General features: G+C 43.8%; 1 long non-coding RNA gene across 1 annotated transcript; it reads right to left on the reverse strand.

Annotated features, from left to right (window-relative positions):
- Positions 1 to 17,521: 17,521 nt before the first annotated feature.
- On the reverse strand, positions 17,522 to 20,322 carry LOC124971150 (uncharacterized). The gene is made up of 3 exons (XR_007106292.1): positions 20,072 to 20,322; positions 18,422 to 18,584; positions 17,522 to 17,962 (listed from the first exon to the last, which is right to left on the reverse strand). It is a non-coding gene; the product is annotated as an uncharacterized LOC124971150 (long non-coding RNA).
- Between the last annotated feature and the right edge of the window lie 601 nt (positions 20,323 to 20,923).

Consider the following 20,923-nt stretch of genomic DNA (forward strand, 5'->3'; position numbering starts at 1 on the left):
CAACAGATGTGTGAAAAGCTGTTCAACATCTCTAGTAATTAGGGAAATGCAAATTAAAGCCACCCTAAGATTTCATCTCACTCCATTTAGACTGGCTTTTGATCTTAGGGGCAAGCACAGAAGCAAGGTTCACAAATTAACAGTGTTCTCATCTCTGAAGGGTCAGTTAACTTTGCAGTGGGTGACCTTAGTAACTGCCATTCTGTGGCACAAACCAGAACCCAGCAGTGGACAGAGCGCATTGCTTCATCTGGGTTGAAAAAAAAATTATCGCATGGGTTTACCTAGATTGTTGTGGCTGAATTTCTTTTGTCCATTTTCCTCGTTCCTGTACAATCTCCTTAGTTTCGACGGTGAGTCTGTGAGATAAAGATACTTTGGGGAGGACTGATCTTTTTTCCCTTGTCTCTTTTTTCTTTGATCCATTCTTTATGTCCTGGCAACTAAAAGACAATAACCCTAGGAGGTTCAAATAGACAGTGGTTCCATGCACTGATTTCAAAATTGTCAGGTGGGATTCAAGGGACAATATTGTGCTTTCAAAAAAAAAAATTCGACTCTTTTTAAAGAACAACTTGATCACCAGATAAAAGCCATGAAAAGGAATTTTGAAGTTCCACCTAAAAAGGATTTCCAATTGTTTCATGTTTCTCAAAAAAGGAACTATGTGTCAGGTCAAGTTAGGAATTGAGGAGAGATGGAGACGATATATGGGTGCCATCCACTCTTCCTGCTTATTACCTGACTTCCTGTTTCACTTATGTATTCCAGGATACGGTATGATTTCACACTTGCTGATTTATTGATTTATTCCCAAGTGTATGGAGAAATAACTTATCAAAGAGAAAAAACCATGAATGAATTGTGGAGTTCAAGTTTTCAATGATGGCCCTGGGTCAAAGACATGTTAGTCCTTCAGGCTCAACCGCTTTAGGTACAATGTGGAGAAAATAGCAGCTACCTCCAGAAAAGAGAGGTCTGGCTTAAATAATGAATGGATGGAGCCCATATCTTGTGTGCACACTGAATCATTTGTTATTATTTATCCTCCTGTGCTGAAGGTCGGCCGCCTTTTCCTGTGAAATGCCAGATTGTTAATATTTTACACCTCCTGGATTTTTAGAAAGAGGATGGACATGCCAGATATAGTTAGGGATTGAGGAGAGAGGGAGTGAGACTCTGTAGGGACGCCATCAACCCTTTGGTGACTCCTCTCCTGTGTCCTGCGGGGTGACACCAGGCTGAGTGGGTCTGCGGACGGGTCGGATGTGCTCTAGGAAAGCGTGATTTCTAGACATCAAATTCTAAACTCCATGTTGCGTTCACAAGTCTTCAGGTATTATTCTTTTGGATTTCGTTTAACCGTTTGAAATGTAAAAATTATTCTTCGCTTGGAGGCAGTCCGAAAACAGTTTGGAGGCTGTCATCAGGCAGAACCTGCATTACCCTGAAAATGATAAGGGAACCTCGTAATGAAATTCGGAAGGGTTGTTCTAAATGGGATCTGTGTTTGGTAACAATGAGGAAATAAAAGAATGGGTCTTGAGATGCAAGACTGCATTCGAGAAATCTATAGAGTGAGACAGCTGAGGGTTTTGTTTTTTGGTTTTTTTTTTTTTTAGTTGTAGGTGGACACAGTGCCTTTTTTATTTTTATGTGGTGCTAAGGATCAAGCCCAGGGCCTCATGCATGCTAGGTGATCGCTCTACCACTGAGCCACCACCCCAGCCCCAGATGAGGTTTTGATTAACTAGGCAGGAACTGGGAAGTTACGGAAAGTTTCACGCAAGGGTCCTCCGACTGGTATCTGAGAGACGTGGGTGTGGCCCTTGGTAGCAGAAGCGATGGCAAAGCAAGCCGGTTGGAGCTGGTGGGGGTCAGGTGCTGAGCCAGGGAAACAAGAGCAGAGCCAGATTGGCGAACCACCTTGAGGGTGAGTTCAGGTCAAGGTTACGGAGCCTGGTTTTGCTTTTCTTTTCCTCTAGAAGATGGCGTAGAAGAGGAACTCGGTTACCGTTATCTTCTCACTCGCTGGTTGAGAGCCCTGTGTGGGTCAGTAGTAACTACAGCATGGACTAAAGTCAAAGCCTTTCACACCAAGTATCTTTTGTCCCGTCACTGAGCGGACATTCAGCTCTTCAGGTATGGCTGGAATTTTGCAAGGTCCTGAGGATACAAAGCTATGCAGAGTGTTCTGTGGAGGCCTCCTGCTTAATGGGTAAGAGCGTGAACCCTAGCATCTCACCAAGCTGGGTTAGGGGCTCCCCTCTTACTCTCAGACCAGGTCAAGAACAGCGAGGAAGTTCTGGTGTGGAGTTCACTTTACTCTTCTCCAATCTAAGGCTAATGGTCATGTAGTAGTTACAGCAATCGAGGCTTGAGCCAGATGTTGGACAGAAGCCTGTGACCCGGATGAGAGGGCCTTCCGGTGTCTCAGAGGTCTTCACAGGAGCCACCAGGCACCTTTAAAGGAGGGTGAAAGATAACCAGGAAGGCTAGCCAAGAAGTAGGGCAGAAGCCTTCCTCTAGACGGCTCGCTTTATTATTGAAATGATTAAGGACATTTGCAACATGTCCATATTGTTTGAATAAAATGTGAGGTCCTACACTATATAGAATACATTTTTGCAGACCCGATTTCTCCAAAAGTTCGCCAAGTCTGAGTGACTTCCATTTGAAAGATAAAGCAGTGCCTCATAAATTTTTATTTCCACCAGGGTTTCAAAAAGTCTATTATAACAAGTCTACAGGTAATAGACTGCTTGCTAGAGAAATGTTGTGTGACAAGATGACATCTTTAAAATAGCAGCCTACTTACCTCTGATGTTTCTTCAAAGATATTAGTGATTTTACCAATTTATCAATAAAACAGATTTCAGCTCAGATTTTTGTTGATCCGTGTGAAACAGCACATTTGAATTCACTAAACGTTGACATCCGTACTTCGCTGTAAGGTCAATGAAGTCTCTCAATCATTAAGGACGGTTTCAAATATCTTGTGTACAAACTGGAAGCACTAGAATCTTATGGGAAGCTGTATTTTATAAGCTTCTAAAGCACTATCCTTTTCCTATCACTTGCCAAATTAATGGCATAGCGGATAATTGCTAGACTAAAACCCATGTTCAAATCAATTTTTTATAATCTGAGATCTTGAGCTAGTCACTTAAGCTCCTTAACACCCAGTTTGTTATACCAAAGTGGGGCAGCTCTCCTGGACCAAATTTGTAGGGCTTTTGAGAAGATTCAAGACATTGCATGTGAAATGCAGACACTGTACAATGTTTAGCATAGCATTTATTTTCTCCCAATAGTGAGCACTGCAGTCATTATTATTTATTATTAAAACTACTCAGTTTTCCTGACACTTTTTTAGTTCAGTTCTTACACACTCAGTGAAGTTCACCTTGGCCTCGGGGAACCAGTTAGAGAATGAAAAATTACAGATTCCCAAGCACACATTTCTCTTACATGTTTCCCATCTCTGATCATCTTGTCTGATATTAAATGTGAAAGAGGAGATGAGCAAACAAAATCTCCTTATTTCATGCTGCCAAATAACAATTTCTGTAACAGGGTTCAGATTGGATGGAGACTCCTAGATACCTGTTACAGATGAAGAGATCCGAGGGTTAGGTGAGAACCAGCATAATAATTATTCTACTTTTCTCATCCTCCAAAGTAGAACCTTCGTGTTCTATGATTCTGTGGTTTGAAAATAAGGACCACCACCCTCAAGAGAAACTTTGCAGTTCCTGAAATAACTTCCCACTTCATCTCTCTCGAGCATTCCCCTCCCTCTGCCAATCCATCCCACACGCACCTGCCAGAACAATCTTCCATAAATATTCTTCTCTTTGCATCTCATCTCCGTTCTAGAATTGACAGTGCCTCCCTGTTATTGTTCTATATCTTAACTTAGCCTTCCGATGTCACCATCAGCTTCTCTTGTTTCTTCCTTTCCTACTTTCATGATTACCTCATGAAACAAATTGGGTCTGGACAAACCAATCAATTTTCCCTGCCCAGAAAACTTCCTGCCCCTCTCCCCAGACTGTCATGACCTATCATGACCTTCTCTGACCTCGTATCCAGAATCGAATCCTTTTCCATTACCTTCACAAGATGTGAGTCAGAACTCATGCCCACGATGCCATTTCTTTAAAAATCTTATCTCTTCCTTTTTCACAGCTAGATGTTTGGAATTTTTCTTAAAGGACCCTAATTAGAACTTATAGTCATTGCCCTTCAGATGATTAGTAGAAAGCTTTTGAAGGGATGAATCTGTGCCTCTTAGTTAATTTCATCTTTGCATCTTCAATGTGGATGACCACCTCTCGCTCCTGGAGGACTTCGGTGTGTTTGTGCAAGGAAGGGGGACACAGTGATGGAGTTAAATGACTTGGCATTGCCAGCACCATGCCAGACTCAGGACCAGTGGCACAGGTACGGCCGCCATCTTAACTCCTCAGAAGGATGCTTACATAAATTCCATGATGGCGTATGCTGTGGGAAGCTGTGTGACCCTGTCAGTCTCTCTGCTCCATCTTCCACTGTGGGTCCAGTTGCTTCTGATGAGAGGGCTGAACCCTGCTTGGCCTCTTCTCCCAGTTCAGACATCCCAAGGACACTGCTTTCCAGGACCTCTAGTTCTTAAGTGGGATTCCATAACTTGGGATTCCATAACATGGGATTCCATAACGTGGGATGTCTGATGGTGACATCGGGAGGCTAAGTTAAGATATAGAACAATATCAGGGAGGCACTGTCAATTCTAGAATGGAGATGAGATGCAAAGAGAAGAATATTTATGGAAGATTGTTCTGGCAGGTGCATGTGGGATGGATTGGCAGAGGGAGGGCATTTGCTTTTAGCTTCTGCCCCAGACCACTGACTCAGGGGAAACCTGAATTGCCTTCTCTCTTGTCCTGGATGGACAAAAAAGAACTTTCCACACAGTTATTACCATTCTCTTGCTCCTCAAATTAACTTTTGACAAGTCGAAGACAAAAGAATTCAGAGATAACACCGTTGAAAATAAAACAAGCTTTATTAGTTTGTTGGTTTGGGAATGCATTTCTAAACTGGGCTGTTTTCTTACCATGATATAGTTAAGTGTTCAACTTAATTTGAAATATTAATATATCCAGAAAAACATCCAGGAGATAGAGAATTTGGATCATCATTTCATTAACAAGGATCTTTAAGAAACTTCAAAAGCATATTCAGTCCTGAACTCTTAGGATTCCTCTCAGGAAGCCCATTGCCCCTTTGATCCATTAAATCTCAGCTTGGTGCTTGTGTGTTTTCTCAGAAAAAATAAATGGGAAAGCATTCATCCATTTGACAAACACTTCTGAGCACCTACTAGGTAGAAAGCTGTATTGGCCACACCAGAGAAAACTCCCAGGTAGGTCTGAGCCAGAAGACTGAGCTCTTTGAAGGCCTTTTTAAGGTCTGATTCCAAGTTATAGTTTCAATAACTGTGTTCCTGGTCTCTGGTAGCCCCTGCAGACATGTTTGGTCGACTTTCCAATCATCCTTCCTTGTATCCCAAGCACGTTTACCTCCTTCCACTGGCTCCAATGTAGACTCAAGACTAACAGCTAAGAACAACTCCTTTATTGACTCACCAATGTCAAATGACTTCATGTTCCCAAATCAGAGGGCTGCAGAATTTCATCCCTTGTAGACTCACCCACGTGATCCAGCGTCAGAAACTGAAGCCAGTGAATGCTGGTGGCTTGGCGAAGGTCAGGAAGCCTCTCAGGGTTTACGTGTTCCTTTGTAAACACCAGATAATTACTTTCTCAATTTAACTTAGCTTAGGAATACTTGTGTTTAGAAGGTATGATAAAAATGGTGAGGTTATTTCATGTATAACTTTTTAAAAAAAATTTTATTTGTTCTAATTTGTTGTACCTGACAGTAGAATGCATTTATATGTTTTGATAGATCATTCGTAAATCGAGTGTCATCTCTCATTTTTCTGATTGTACATATTGTAGGATCACATGGGTCATGCAGTCATACATGTACATGAGGTCATGATGCCTGTTTTACTTTAAAATGTAGTTTAAAAGATACTAAGTGCTTAATGCATAATATTATACATCATTTTTTATGAAGTATGTTACTGACTCAAATGTCTCAGTCACAGACATTTGTTTTGAATGGTTTGAGAAATTTTGTGGCTTCTGCTAAATAACTATCTGTAGAAAGATTCATTCATCAGATATTTCTTGGATGCTTGGTACCGAGCAATGTCTTAGGTGCTGAACTAGTGGTAACTAGAACCCTTGATCTTTGGAGTTGGACAGAACTGGGTACAGATCCCAAATTGCTGGTTGTACACTTCTGAGCAAGTTACTCAGTGTCTCTAAACTTCAAATTCCTCGTCCGTAAGATGAGGGTGATAATCGTATTTATCTCTGGCTTTGGAGATTCACGCATGCAGGCTGCTCAGAATCATTCCCGGCATTTAATACAACATTCAAATGGTAGCTTGAGAACCCTGCATACCAATAGGCCCAGTATTCAAACCGTTGTCAAAATCTCTTCGCCAGTTCTGATTAGGCTCAGATTTGTGTCAGGACTGGCACGTTCAATTTTACAACACTGCTTTGCACCTAGTTGGAATCGACACACTGTGATGTGTTCTTTTGAAAATATCCTCAGGTATGTTGTGTATGAGCAAATCTCTCGCCAGAGCTACAGAACAGCAAGCTTTCTAAGCACAGCCTCGAGTTTCTGGTTCCTTGCTTGAATTCATGTTTCTTTTGGCAGTTGCCCTTCATAAATCTTTGTTCCTCCTTTTAATTAGCCGTTGACAGAGTAAAATCATTCTCTAACAATTCCCTAATAATATCCAGCCTTCCCACCGATGACCCTCAAACACAGATAACAGATCATTCAAACAAGAAATGGCAGGAACCTCCCGAGTTATTTCCACACTAGTACCAAACCAAAAACATCTTCCTGCAGGAAAATCCATGGAAAGTTACATGTTTAATCTCTACCAAGCCAATATGAGTCCCCCCGAGCCATGTATATCTGTGTCCTGACTGCTTTTCCTTGTGGAAATTTAATGTGCAGCCACACAGTAAACAGGATGTCAGCTCCTCTCCACTGCTGTGGCATTAGGATGCTGTCGTGTATGCCGGGAAAAAAACTAGTAAGCTGTGAAATTGGAATTTAATTGTGATAAGATATTCTCTCAAAAAAAAAAAAAAATCACCCCAGGGTGGAGGGTTTGCAAGAAGGTGGCTTCCCACACTGGGCTCTACTGTAATTAATCACAGTGACAAGCTCTCAGCAGATGCCTGTCTCTGGAAGTCACTTCGGATCTGTGCCTGTCCTGGTGGTCCTGGTACATGAAATCACCTTGGGGGGTTTGTGGGTATAAAAGGCAAAGGGTCACGTGCTCATGTTGTACGTCCCGCAGGTCATCTGGAGAGGGGAGGGGAAATATTTTCCATTGCATTTGTGCCTGAAGTATGTCATTACCTGAGTGATATTTGAAACTCGACCCCGAGATCTGGGGGAATCTAAACACCCATTTTGTAAGAAGTTGCTCAGTAAGGGCTTAGACTAAAATTTGAAGACTAGGGGTCGACATAGATGTTAATTTGAGGTAGTGGTTGTACTGGACTTACTAACATTTTTAATTTGTCACCCTTCTCCCAAAATATGTAAAGTTGGATTTCTTTTCTTTTCTTTTTTTTTTTTTTTCAGTGCTGGGAATTGAACCCAGGGCCTTATGCTTGTGAGGCAAGCACTCTACCAACTGAGCTATATCCTCAGTCCTAAAGTTGGATTTTTAAAAATTAATTTATTTTTTAAATTTTTAAAAGAATTTTTCCAGACTGCATTTTGATTCATTGTACACAAATGGATTTCTAATTTGTTTTTTAAAAATAGAAAACATGCAATGCGGGCCCTGCATTACCCGGTGGCACCGAGTGCTGGGAGCTACGTAGCTCCCGATGCCTTTGGCTGGGACTCCCGCCTTCCAGGGTTCCGGCCGTCACCAGGTCCCCTCGTGTAAACCTCACCTGGATGCTTCAGGGTTGTGCCACTGGGCATTTACTTCGTGAGCCACCTCTGATTTTCTGTTCAGTGCAGTCAAAATCTTACCCGTGTCTAAAAAAGTGTTTCAGAACAAACTAGAGACTGGGAGAATTGCGTGTTTCAGGGAAAAGGAAGAGTCGCAAGAGAACCTTCTATAATTATTTTTTAAACAAAATAAACTTCCCCAGCATTTGAAGAGGATAGTGTACCTCTGTTAAAATTATTTTAACACCTTTCTTGGCTTATTTTTTATTCTTCTCCTTTATAATCACCCCTGGCCTAACTTATTCTTGCTTTCTTGTTTTTTTTCATTACTTGACTAAAAGAGATTATTTGATATCATGAATAAAGCTGGGTAGATATGCTGAGTGAATACTGGAAACCCTCAGATTCCATTCTGTGCTGTCTTCTCTTTTATGTAGTCTCCCAGTTGTTGCCTAGGAGTCCAGGCACCCGAGGCTGATGGATCCTAATCCTACTGGAGCATGGAATATGGATGGGTGGCTTCTTGGTCTCACAAATTTGAAAAATGAGATCCCCAGACACAAGGTCAAAAGCAAAGTAACAGGATTTGTTAGAGCTCCCAAAGGGGAGGGACCCCAGGACAGGGTTGTGTGTGTGTGGGAGGGTCTGTTGTCTAAGGGATTTTTGTGGGAGAGTGGAGGGTACCCGGGATTGAACTCAGGGGCACTCGACCACTGAGCCACATCCCCAGCCCTATTTAGTATTTTATTTAGAGACAGGGTCTCCCTGAGTTGCTGAGCACCTCACTGTTGCTGAGGCTGGCTTTGAACTCATGATCCTCCTGCCTCAGCCTCCTGAGCTGCAGGGATTACAGGCATGAGCCATCGCATCCAGCTGTCTGAGGGTTTTTATGGGCTTGCCCTGCCCCTACAGGTGATTGGTGGAATGACATATAGATACAGGATTCATAAAAGGGGCCAATCAACTCAATTTTGTATTCTTGAGCAAATCCAGAGAAAAGCGATTTCTAAGTCCTTACTAGCACAAAGGTCTACACTGGACTTCCTAACATTTTTAATTTGTGAAGGTCTATTGGTACAAACCTAAGTACCTTCTGGGGTTGACTGTGTCTAGGGGTTGTTGAGGAACTGTCCTTGGGGGTAGGATCAGCTGGGGTCAGAAATTTGATTTCCTAGTCCCCTCCTCTTCCTCTTCTCCAAGACCCTATGCCTGGCTGCTCCGGGTGGTCTGTCTTTCATCTCACTACCCACATTTCTCAGCCGAGTTCCAATTGTCTTCCTGATGTCCTCACCCTAATGTCTCCCTGCCTCCGACTCTGCATGTCGGAACAAGCTTCTCCTGAGCTCATTCCCATGGACACAAGTCCTTTCCCCTCACATAGATGGCTAACTGCAGGGACAGGGTTATCCTCCGTGAGTTGACAACCCAGAAGCCTAGGTACTGGGGATTGAACTCAGAGGCACTTAACCGCTGAGTCACGTCCCCGTCTCCCCTTGACTCCTCCATCAACCACGACATGCAGGGAGTTGTTAGAATTATATCGATTTGGCCTCTTTGGAATTCATCCCAGTCTTTCCAACTTCAAAGCCACTAAGTCTACACCCTATTTCCCACTGGGATTCTATAGAGGCTTCTCACACTCTCTTCCTGCTCTGGTGTGGCCCTTTCTGGTGTATCTCCTTGGCTGCCTCTGGTGTGGTCTCGGTCACAAAGATAGCTGGTCCTGTGGGCCATCAGGTCCTTCTTTGCTCATGACGTTGTAGGGGAAGTGTAAGTCATATGTGCTGACACGTGAAGGTCATGTGTCCTCTGTCATCTTCTCCTGTGTCACCTTTCAATGTTGTGTCCCAGCGACCTTCTTTCGCTCTGTACCGAATGGCCTGCTATTCACCTGGAAAACCATTTTTCCCTTTAGCACCCTTCAACAGAACATTCTGGTCCTCCTCCCCAGACTCTCGCTTGGCCTTCAGAATGAGGAATACCCCTCCCCCCACCTCCACATGCAAACTCTGGGCAGAATTAGCTCTTCGTCCTTTTGGATCATCACTACCATCTCCAGACGGGGTGCTCAGTGAAGATGGGATTCCTACCTTATTTCTTCTGGTGGTTTCAAGTTCTGACATGCACCTAGTGCACAGTAAATGCTCAGTGACTGTCTACATGGAAATGAATCAACAAGGAATGATGTCAGTAAAGCACATAGAATGTGCAATTGGGGTTCATCATTCAACACAGACTGACTCAAAATTTCCAGTATCGTAGCAGTCTCTTGCAAGTCTGCTCTGTCGGCATTTATCACGTTTCTCTGAGCAGCCTTTTCAAACACTTGAACGTGTTGTTAAGAGGAGTTAGAAGCATGAGTCTTGCCACGTGGGTCCACAGGAGGTCTGTGGACACAGGAAGAATCCCTGAGTCAAACCAGCCCTGTCACTTTTGAATTAAGAAGGTGTCCTTGTCTTTAATTGGAAGATACTGCTGCCGCTTTTTAATTGAGACCTTCCCCATGAGAGGTTGGTACATACTGAAGCGCAGAGAGGAAACACAAAGGCAAAAAACCCAGAGGTGTAGACAGACTCGGATCAGGTCCACTCCAGCAGAGGCATCCAGCACCAGCTACAAAATGCAGGATGAAGGAGATCGCATGCACCGAGATGCCCCAGGGCATCGGAAAGCAAGTTCTGTGGTCTGGACGGTGACCTCAAAAGCTGTCACTTGAACAACGTGGCTGACGGCCATGGTGCGTGTTCCTGGGTTACCCGGACATCGCCTGGTTTAGGGCACCAGGGGAAGAAATGATGCTTCCCTGGTCCAGAGAGGGAAAGGGCCATCCTGGCACTGGAGCTGGGCCCCTGAAGCAGGTTTTGTGCAGGAGAACTTAAAAATGAGATGCAGACCTGGAGAAGGGCTTCAGAGAAGGAGGCCAGCGTGCCAGGCACGTCAAGCCTGTCCTGGGGGATGATGGGAAGAAAGAAAGAGGCTTAAGCTCAGGAGAGGGACGACTCGGGGGCACCTGATAATTGAAGGATATGTAGAAGTTAGAGAGGGACAGAAAATTCTTTCTATGGCTGGTGCCAAAAAAACTCCTGTGTGTGTGTGTGTGTGTGTGTGTGTGTGTGTATGTGAAATCTACTTGGTCTACACAGCTTCACCAATTCCAAGTCATAGAATGTAGGGCATTTTCTTCGCACAAGGGCCCAGTCTCCTTATGCATATTTATGTCCTTATCCACCACTGACTAATGCAGCATAAAGTGGGTTTTGCAGGAGATCTGCCTGCATATTAATACATACGACAGCCCTAGCACAATCTCACTTTGCAGTTTTACAGCTGAGGGGAAACTAGCAGGGGAAATCGTCCTTAGAAGTGGGTGGGTCTCTCCAAGCTGATTTTGTAGGTTGCGTGGGCAGAGAAATGGGGAACCATGCCCCTAGCATCCCGTAACCCTAAGAATGATCCAAAAATGTAGTAAATTGGGAAGTCCACCCCTCGAGCAATCCTGAAAACCTGGCTTGAGTTCAAGTCTCGGCAGTTGGTTGGACACTTTGACTTTTAAGATCCTCTTGGTTCACAAAACCATGCCAAAGCTCAGCACAAAAAAAAAAAAGAAAAAGAAATACCTGAAATGACATCCGTTCATATGAGAAAAAATGCCTTTTCTCAGGCCTAGAACAGGAAAAGCATATTTTAGCAAACTTATCATGCAGCAGAGGAAATGAAATAATGCGTGAAACACACCTAGTAGCAACATCCCTGCATCATTTTATTTCACTGTGTAGGTGAAGGCTGTGACTACCACGCCTGTGAGAGCACTCAGGATGCCCGTTAGCACAGTTATTGCTGCGGGTACCATTGATCCGCCTCTATTTTTTCCATTTTCTCTGTTTCTTTGTGGTCTCCAGCCCCGCAGTTTATTTTCTCAATAGGGAGCGAGAGACTGTTCTTGCGTTGGATCATCCAAAAGGGAACACAGCTCATCTAAGCACTCAGTGTTTCTCATACGTGCACAAGAAAACGCATTTGCCTATACAGTTTCTGAAATTAAAAATGACATTTACGAGTCCCCTAGTAGGAAAAAAAAAAAAAAAAGAAACCATTTGTGCTAGCAAGGCAAAGTAGGATAAGAAACAGGTTGTTGGCAGAAGTAAGAAGACTGAGGAACAGGGATTTCTACTTTATTTTTTTAATCATAAAAGCAGACGGTTAGATGTGAAGCATGACTTTGCAGATAAGAAGTAGGACCCAAAAAAATCCCAGTCTTTCTTGCTGAATTCCAGTGATGATGCACTCACAGCAGCTTCTGTCAACACACGCGAAGACACGAGACAGTGCGAACTCCCAGCTGTCATTAAAAATGTAATATTTAGAGAATCGGAGTGGGTGTGGGAGATGCACACAGCTCCCTAATTTATGGGCTTGCAGGCGGCTTTGTTGAGACCGGGAATGTAGTCTTCTCATCTGAAGTTTGAATCCCATTCAAGTAGGAAGCAGGATTTCGGGAGATAGGCTAGCTCCGAGAATAAGCTAATTGCTGCTTTCAAACAGAACCCAGACGTTATTTGATTAGCAAGCACCATCATTTTCTTGATCATAAGTAGCAATATTCATGCATCTTTGAAAAGTACCAGCTCAGGAGTCTTCAATCCACTCGCCTGATTTGCTTGTTTCATTTTTTTCCTGTGACAATCAATAACCCAGAAGCATCTGTCTTTTCCCTGGTCTCCCCTCGACTTCCCTCCCCGCCCCTGAGACTGCTCCCCAGGACACACCGTGCTGTGTGCTGCTTCCCAAGAGCTTGTCAGAGAGAACAGTTTTGTCATTTGAAGAATGTGTTCACGGTGCTGTGACAGATTGGCCAGCACCCTTCCGGGTACAGCGCCTGAGTTGTGAATATATTCAGGACACCCTTTCCGTTCCTAGATCCCCCGACTCTCTTATTCTAGAATTCTCATTGGCTGTAGGAGGATTACTGAATCCAAAACCGTGGATGCCAGAAGTGACCTTGGGCGAACACGGAATTCTTGAGTTCCCATTTCTTCCTTTTTATGGAAAATTATATTCTCCACGGAAATTTCTTTGTACCGTTATGTAAGAGAACTGTGGAGCTAAAAGGAGTCAAATTTGATGAGCAAAAGAATCCGGGAGAATCATGAATTTCTCATCATTCATAATGCTCGCAGTCACAAAGCGACCACACGGAGGGGGATTTAGTCGCATTAAACCTGTGGACAGTAGTAAAAAAGCTCTCACCTACTAATAAGAAGGTCGGCAGGTCACAAATATCAGGTTAGTGTCAGATCTAAACTTGGAGACAGGCTGGCTCGCTGGTAGGTGTTTTTACATCTTGCTCTTTTCCTATCTACTACCCACAGGGCTGTGCCACCTGCCAGGTGGGCACAGGCTGGTGGGACCTAGTGACTATGTCAGCCCTCTGTCTCTTCTGTCTATACTGTTCCCTCTCTAGTTTCTGGTCAACCATCTACAGTGAAGAGAGCCCCAGGATCTCAAGGGAAAGCCAGTTCTACCGGGGGTAGCTCTAAGTATCAGAATATATTATCTTACGTTGAACAAAATTCTAGCTCCTTGGAACTCTGGTTGGAGTTTCATGCAATACCTTGGTTCTCTCTTTCCTATTCCCATCTTCTCTGTGGTGATCTCCCACTGAGAAAATACTTCCCAAGTGAGAGGCGAATCTCTGTTAAAATCTAACCATACTATGCCACAAGATGGATGTTTTATTCCTAGGTTGCTCTTGTGGTTTAGATAAGAAGTGTCCCCCTAAAGCTCATGTGGGAGACAAGGCAGGAAAATTCAGGGATGAAAAGGTTGGATTTTGAGAACTGTAACCTAATCAGCGAATTGGTCCACTAATGTGGATTAACTAGGAGGTAACTAAAGAAGTGGGGTGTGGCTGGAGGAGGTGGGTCACTGGGGAGCTTGACTTGGGGTTTATGTTTTATTTCCTGGAGAGTCAGGTCTCTGTCTCTCTCTCTCTCTCTCTCTCTCTCTCTCTCTCTCTCTCTCTCTCTCTCTCTCTCTCTCTCTCTCTCTCCCTCCCCCCTCTCTCCTTACTGGTCACCATGTCCTGAGATGCTTTCCTCCACCACACTCTTCCACCATGATGTTCAGCCTCACCTGGGGTCCAGAGTGGTGGTGTTAGCCAACCACAAACTGAACCTCTCCAACAATAAAAAAAAAAATTTCCCTCCCTCTTTTAAGTTGTTTTCATCAGTTCTTCTAGTTGCAGCGACAAAAGAACCCTAAAACAGTTGCATATGAGGAATCCATGGCTCACGATGTTAAAGGAGAGAGCCCATCTTGGGAGGAGAGTTTCATCTTGGGAGTGATTATGGAGTCCATATCTGTACAAATTCCGAGATTATTCTGCTAATGCAGTCTGTTAATCTGAGCTCTGCAGCTAGCTTTGGGAGCTACAAACAAGCTTCACAGATCCATAGACTCTGTGAAATTGAACCCAAAATTTGGTGTGTATGTTTAAGGAAAAAGCAGTCACAGACCTCTCTCACCTGATTTTTAATGAAATGTATAACCTCAAGCAATATTAATACTCTTGTTTTGCATATTATCCCCTTTTATTTTGCCATATTCCATGAAAGCTCTGTTTCATGGATATTAGTTAGTGGTACTTCCTTTAATCTGTATCTTTTCTTTCTTTTTAAGCCCAAGTGTAAGACCGAAACCTATTTCTATTCTATTTAATCTTGTTAAGTTCTCCTTTTTCAGTTTATTTCACACTCTCGGGATCTTGATTCTACTAGGTAGTGTTTTTATTACCCATCTCTGTTTCATGCCATCTGTCAATTCATATCATAAAACAAAAACTGAAAATATAGAAGGAAGAAAAAAGAGCTAGTTTTCCACAATTCTAGGCTATGGGAAATTGCTAAAGTCCAAGGATCCAGGATGGAAATACTGTCTCTTAGTGTTCTGATAAAATCGTTCCTTGGAAATAATCTTGGCCATTTTATCCTTTCTCTCTTGTTAGGGAGGAAGTGATGTACCAGTACCTACATTAAGCACTGAGCTGGAATGATTCGGGGGCACCTCAGACAGCCTGACAGCTTGGTATCACCCCTTCAGTGTGACATTCTTCATGTGCTTGCTTACCACTTATTCTGTAGAAATCAAAACAGCTGACTTTTCTAGTGACCCGATATATTTTTTTTCTTTTTCAATTTTTAACTTATTTGGAATTCTTTTTCAGTTTTTATTTATTTTCACATCACCCATGACTAGATGGTATGGAAGAAAAAGTCACTTACATAGGGAAATGTATGACCTTTTTTGTTCAAGATTTAACCCAAGTTCACATTTCCTGACTCTCAGGTTAATAAATCACTTCTTACCTTTGTGTTTGTTTATTTTTAAAATTTTTTTATTTTTCACAGACTGCATTTTGATTCATTGTACATAAATGGGCTACATCATTTTGTTTCTATGGTTGTGCACGATGTAGATTCACACCATTTGTGTAATCATACATGGACATAGGGTCATGATGTCTATCTCAGTCCACCATCTTTCCTAACCCCCCTCTCATGTCCCCCTATGTACTCTAAAGTTCCTCCATTCTTATCTCATTCCCCATCCCTCACCCCCATTATATATCATCATCCACTTATCAGGCCTTTGGTTTTTTGGAATTGGCTTATTTCACTTAGCATGATATTCTTCAATTCCATCCATTTATTTGCAAATGCCATAATATTATTCTTCTCTGCTGGGAATTAAACCTGGGGTGCTTTACCACTGAGCTACATCTTCAACCCTTTATTATTCTTTATTTTGAGACAGGGCCTCACTAAATTGCTGAGGCTGACCTTGAACTTGAGATCCTCCTGCCTCAGCCTCCAGAGTCACTGGGTTTACAGGAGAGCCCCACCATGCCTAGCTACCTTCAACTATTCTGCTTCTTGTTTCTGTTATATATTTGCATGAAAGCAGAATATACATTGGAGGTATATTCCAAGGGTTGATATTTAGATAATGAACTCAATCACTTATTTTTACATCGGCAAACAAAAAGGCATGTGGTCGTTCCTTGGTATTAGCACATCAACTGATTGCCAGCGGTCCTGTCTTAAGGCTGCTGGAGCAGTTTGTAATTGCAACATGCAATTTGCAATTACTCTTTGCAGAATAACTCAGCTGAGCAAGTTCAGTACCGGGAGAAGTGTCTTCCCAATTTCCACTTGAACATGTTGCTTCCGTTGGCCAATTATGTTAGTAGTCTCCTGTGGAAGCAGAGTTAACCAGCACCGTATTTGCACTTTATTCCAGGGATGTTGTAATGTGCTTTATGAACTGATGTCGCAGGCATCTGTCCAGCTGAATCCCCGCTAATTTGGATCTACAGGCAAGAATGCTGCAAAGATTAAATAAACAGAGCTGTCAGACACTCCAGGAGAGGAGTAAACACAGACAATAACCAGAAAGGAGGAGAACCGGTCTGACTAGACTCATTTGACTAAATTCTTAGTTTCTTTGGAGGGGGAAAAAAAAGTGTATCACATTCCCAACTTTAGGCTTCTAATTTAATGGTGCCTGGTAGGAAATGATTTTTCAAACTGAAGGACATAAAAGTAAGAGTTTGGGTGCATATTTTGAACAAAGTGATTATTAATTCATTCATATAAACTGTCATTTGAAGGCTGTTGTGACTCCCAGAGGCCTTATGGAATGAGAAGGGCCAAACATCACATTCTCTCTGCTGCATTTTGGGGGTTCAGTGTCACCCTGCAGGATTTTAAGCAGAGACATGATATAATGAATAAAGAACATGACAACAGAAGAGATGAGTTAGAAGAAGGTCCCAAACCTGGGAGATGAGCTCTTACCCCTGGTCATTGTCCATATGAGAAATAAGGACTTGAAGCAAGGACATGGGGAGGTAGGACAGATCTTTCAAGAAAGCTCCTGCAACTTCTCTGCGTTCACCTTTCACACTGCACATTTGTTCCAAGAAGAACCGGGACTTAGGGCACAGATGGGGCAGTAGAAAACAGTTTTAAGATCTGTTTCGACATGGTTCAAAAAAGACATGCGGCTTTCCTTACTGAAGGGTGAGGATGGTCCCCTCCGGACTTCCTCTCCAGGTGCTGGTGAGCTCGGCTTAGGCATGCCACCACCGTGCACGAGGCTCCAAAGGGGACGCCTCACCTGGAAAGTGGTAACTGTGCTTCTGTGCACCTGGCCCACAGGGAGGAAGTTCGTTCTCATTCCGCCATGGCTTAATAATATTTTAATGGCTCAAATCATTTTTATAAATGAATAGAGTACGAAGTTCATGTTCAAGAATCGGCAATAAGCCATAATGGACTTTGGAGTTTATTAGTTTCATAAATGTCACCTTGTTATTAACAGCACAGGTAAAGCAACGTTGTGGAAGTTTCCATGATCATTCATTGAAGGAAACATTGGATGTGTTGAGCAGGAGTTTCAGGCAACGTTGTGGAAGTTTCCATGATCATTCATTGAAGGAAACATTGGATGTGTTGAGCAGGAGTTTCAGGCATTTCCATTTTGGCCTTGTAATTCAACTTTCTTTTGAGGCTTATATGCAAAAACCGGTAGGATGTTTTGGAAACACTTTAAGATCCTACTTTCATGTAAAGATAAAATTTGTAAATTAAACGTTGGTGGTTGCCCTTTTTAAAAAGTGGCGGTGACCAGATGGAAGTATGGTGACTGCATGCAGAAACCAGCCGTGTCACTAGAGTTTGTTCCTCGGGATGGATTTGGGGGAACTGTGTGCCCCTTGTGAGAATGTGGAACAGCCAGGTCTTACTGTGCCATAACTGTTTTAAGAAGGCCAGGGCTGGGGTTGTGGCTCAGTGGTACAGTGCTTGCCTGGCATGCATGAGGCCCTGGGTTCAATCCTCAACACCACCTAAAAATGAATAAATAAAATAAAGGTATTACATCCATCTACAACTAAAAAAAATTTAAAAAAAAAGAAGGCCATCTTACCAACCTGTCTCCTCTGTCAAATATTTTAAGACCCACTTGTATTCAGATGAACCCGGAATCATCTCTAGCACGTGGGGGCTGTATGCATCTTTAGTATTACATTAGAAAAATGTTACCAACCTTTTTTTTTTTTTTTCTACTGAGAGGACTTACTCTGGAGACGTATTAATAGCTATTTGGAAACTACAGGTGTCAAAATTATCCATATTTTAATATCAAGGACATACTGACATTTATGATAGACAATGAGAGTCCCTGCAGAGTATACCGTTGGTTTTTTTCCAAAGTGATTCTGGAACCAACTCAGGCAGGAACCTGTGGTTCAGCTGTCTCCTGGATGTCACCTAGTCACTGACCTTGGAATCTGTATTAGGCACACCTGTGTGTCCAGCAGCTTGTCCTTTGCCCCTGGTCCCCACTGCATGCCACCTTAGGCGGTCCCTGTTCATGCATTCATTCTTCAGAGGTGTGGTCGGGAGGCCTAGATGCTAGCCACGGTCCCAGGAAGTGGGGCAGATCTCCAGTTAAAACTCCAGTCTAGCCTATTGTAAAGAAATAATGACCAAAAGAGATTCAAGAAACAATTACAAAATTGATGGCGATTGTCATGAGACTTACAGGGGGAAAATCATAGCAGGCTAAGCAACAATCAGAGGATCCCAAACTCTCCAGGAGAGGGAGGGAAGACTTCCCAAGGACTGAAACAACTGTCGCTTGAAGACTGAAAGAGAGGTGACCCATGAAGAGTAGAGACAATGAAAGCCCCTGACCAGAAGGAATGTGCGTGAGGCTCTGAGATGGGAAACCTGGGCTCCTACAGACAAGTGGAGAGTGCGGTCGGTCGGGAGGCAGCATGGGAGGCTGGACGGGCCTCCCCACCCTCGTCAGGTTTGTCAAGGCACTTGGGAATGTTTGGCTTCTGTCATCAGAGTGCTGGATGATCACTGTGAGGACCTGGATATGCGGTGTCCCCCAAAAGCTCACGTGTGAGACCATGAAAGAGGGTTTAGAGGAGAAATGATTGGGTTAGGAGAACCTCAACCCCATCCGGGAATTGATCCCCTGACGAAAGTCAATGAGTGGTAACTGCAGGCAGCTGGGTGTGGCTGCAGGTGGAATGGGGCGTGGCTTCGGGTATATATTTGCATCTAGAGGGTGGAGTCTCTGCTTCCTGACCACCCTATGAGCTGCTTCCCTCTGCCACGCTCTCCCGCCATGATGTCCTGCCTCACCTGGAGCCCCGAGGGATGGAGCCGGCCTTCTAGGGACTGAGACCTGAAACCCTGAGCCCCCAAGTAAACTTTGCCTCCTCTACGGTTGCTCTGCTCTGGTCTTGGAGTCACAGCCAGGGAAAAAGCTGGCTGCAACGACCACCCAGGGCTTTAGCGAGGAAGCCACAGGAACCGGGTTGTGACTGGAAAGGATTCGAAAGGCTTGCCACCTGGCTTCCTGCAGTGGCCGCTTTCTTGTGAAAATGGCTCTACAGGTCACGAAGCGACGGAGTCCCTGCGAATCCGTTTCTCTTTGGGGCAGTCGGACGGTTTACTTTGAGCCCGCCATGATTTCTATGGGAAACCAGTGGACTGTTGGCTCTTTCCCCAGCTGTTCAATCGGGTGCTGGTAAAATCAGCCCGGTGCCACACCTTGGTGAGTTGCTGAGTGGGGCTTTGTAATGTCAGTACCTCCCCCACCGCGTGTGCATGCACCGCGCGCGCACACACACACGCACACGCACACGCACAAACGCACAGATTGCCAATGGTGCAGAGCCAAAGGGAGCAGAGGTCTCCTTTGGAATGTGTGGTGCTGTTGGGCTCATCTCTCTGCCCATTTTCTCATTTGCCTCCTCTTGGGGAGGTTGGCAGAAGGTGGCACCTAGCGGGTCTGCGCTTCCCTAGGGGACAATTACTTGACCCTGCTCTTTCCCGTGCAGAGACCCTCCTCCTCCTCCACCACCACCCAGGACCTTTCCCGGCTGCTCCATCTTTGCTGATCCCAGCTGGTCTTCAGATCTTAGCCAGTGACTTACGGTGGGAGCCACGGAGACCGAGGCTGGACTCTACCTCGCAGTTCTCAGCTGCACCTCGCTGAGGACGGAGTTCAGGCGAGATCTTGCAAACCCAGCAGGCGCTTCTTGGGGACTGTGACTGCACACTGCTGACCGCAGGCAGACTCGCCTGACCCTCTGGTGGTAATTTTGGTGCGGGGACCCTGGATGTATTTATTCCTGCATGTTTGAGTTAACTCGAAATAACCAGTTTTTAAAAAGGGAGCTGGAAACCTATCGGTGAATAGCCTCGGTTTGAATATTTGTCCCGTCTGATTCGGCCACCTCTTAAAAGGACACAACTGTGTGCCTATTTCCCGAAAATAAATATCACGTGGTGGTTAAATCTCATGACAAAAGAGGGAATTTTTGCTCTTTATTTATTAGGGTTCATTTAAAATCTCTGTGAATAGTCCCAACTCACTGTGACTTTTCAGTTCCATAATGTCTTCATGAAGTATGAAAAACAATTTAACAGATTTTATTTTTTAAAATATTTTAGTGTTTTGCTAGGTGTGGTGGAACACGGCCATAATCCCAGCAGCTCAGGAGGCTGAGGCAGGAGGATCATGAGTTCAAAGCCAGCCTCAGCAAAAGTGAGGCACTAAGCAACTTGGTGAGACCCTGTCTCTAAATAAAATATAAAATAGAGCTGGGGATGTGGCTCAGGGGTCAAGTGCCCCCAAGTTCAATCCCCAGCACACAGAAAAAAAATTAGTATTTTTATTTTTAACTAATTTTATTTTTATCATTAACATAGATCATGCTAGAGTATTTTGGAAAAGGGATTTCATTATCACATTTATTTCATGGCCCATATTTTATTTTGCCTTT

This window comes from Sciurus carolinensis, chromosome 19 (assembly GCF_902686445.1).
Source record: "Sciurus carolinensis chromosome 19, mSciCar1.2, whole genome shotgun sequence".
NCBI lineage: Eukaryota > Metazoa > Chordata > Mammalia > Rodentia > Sciuridae > Sciurus > Sciurus carolinensis.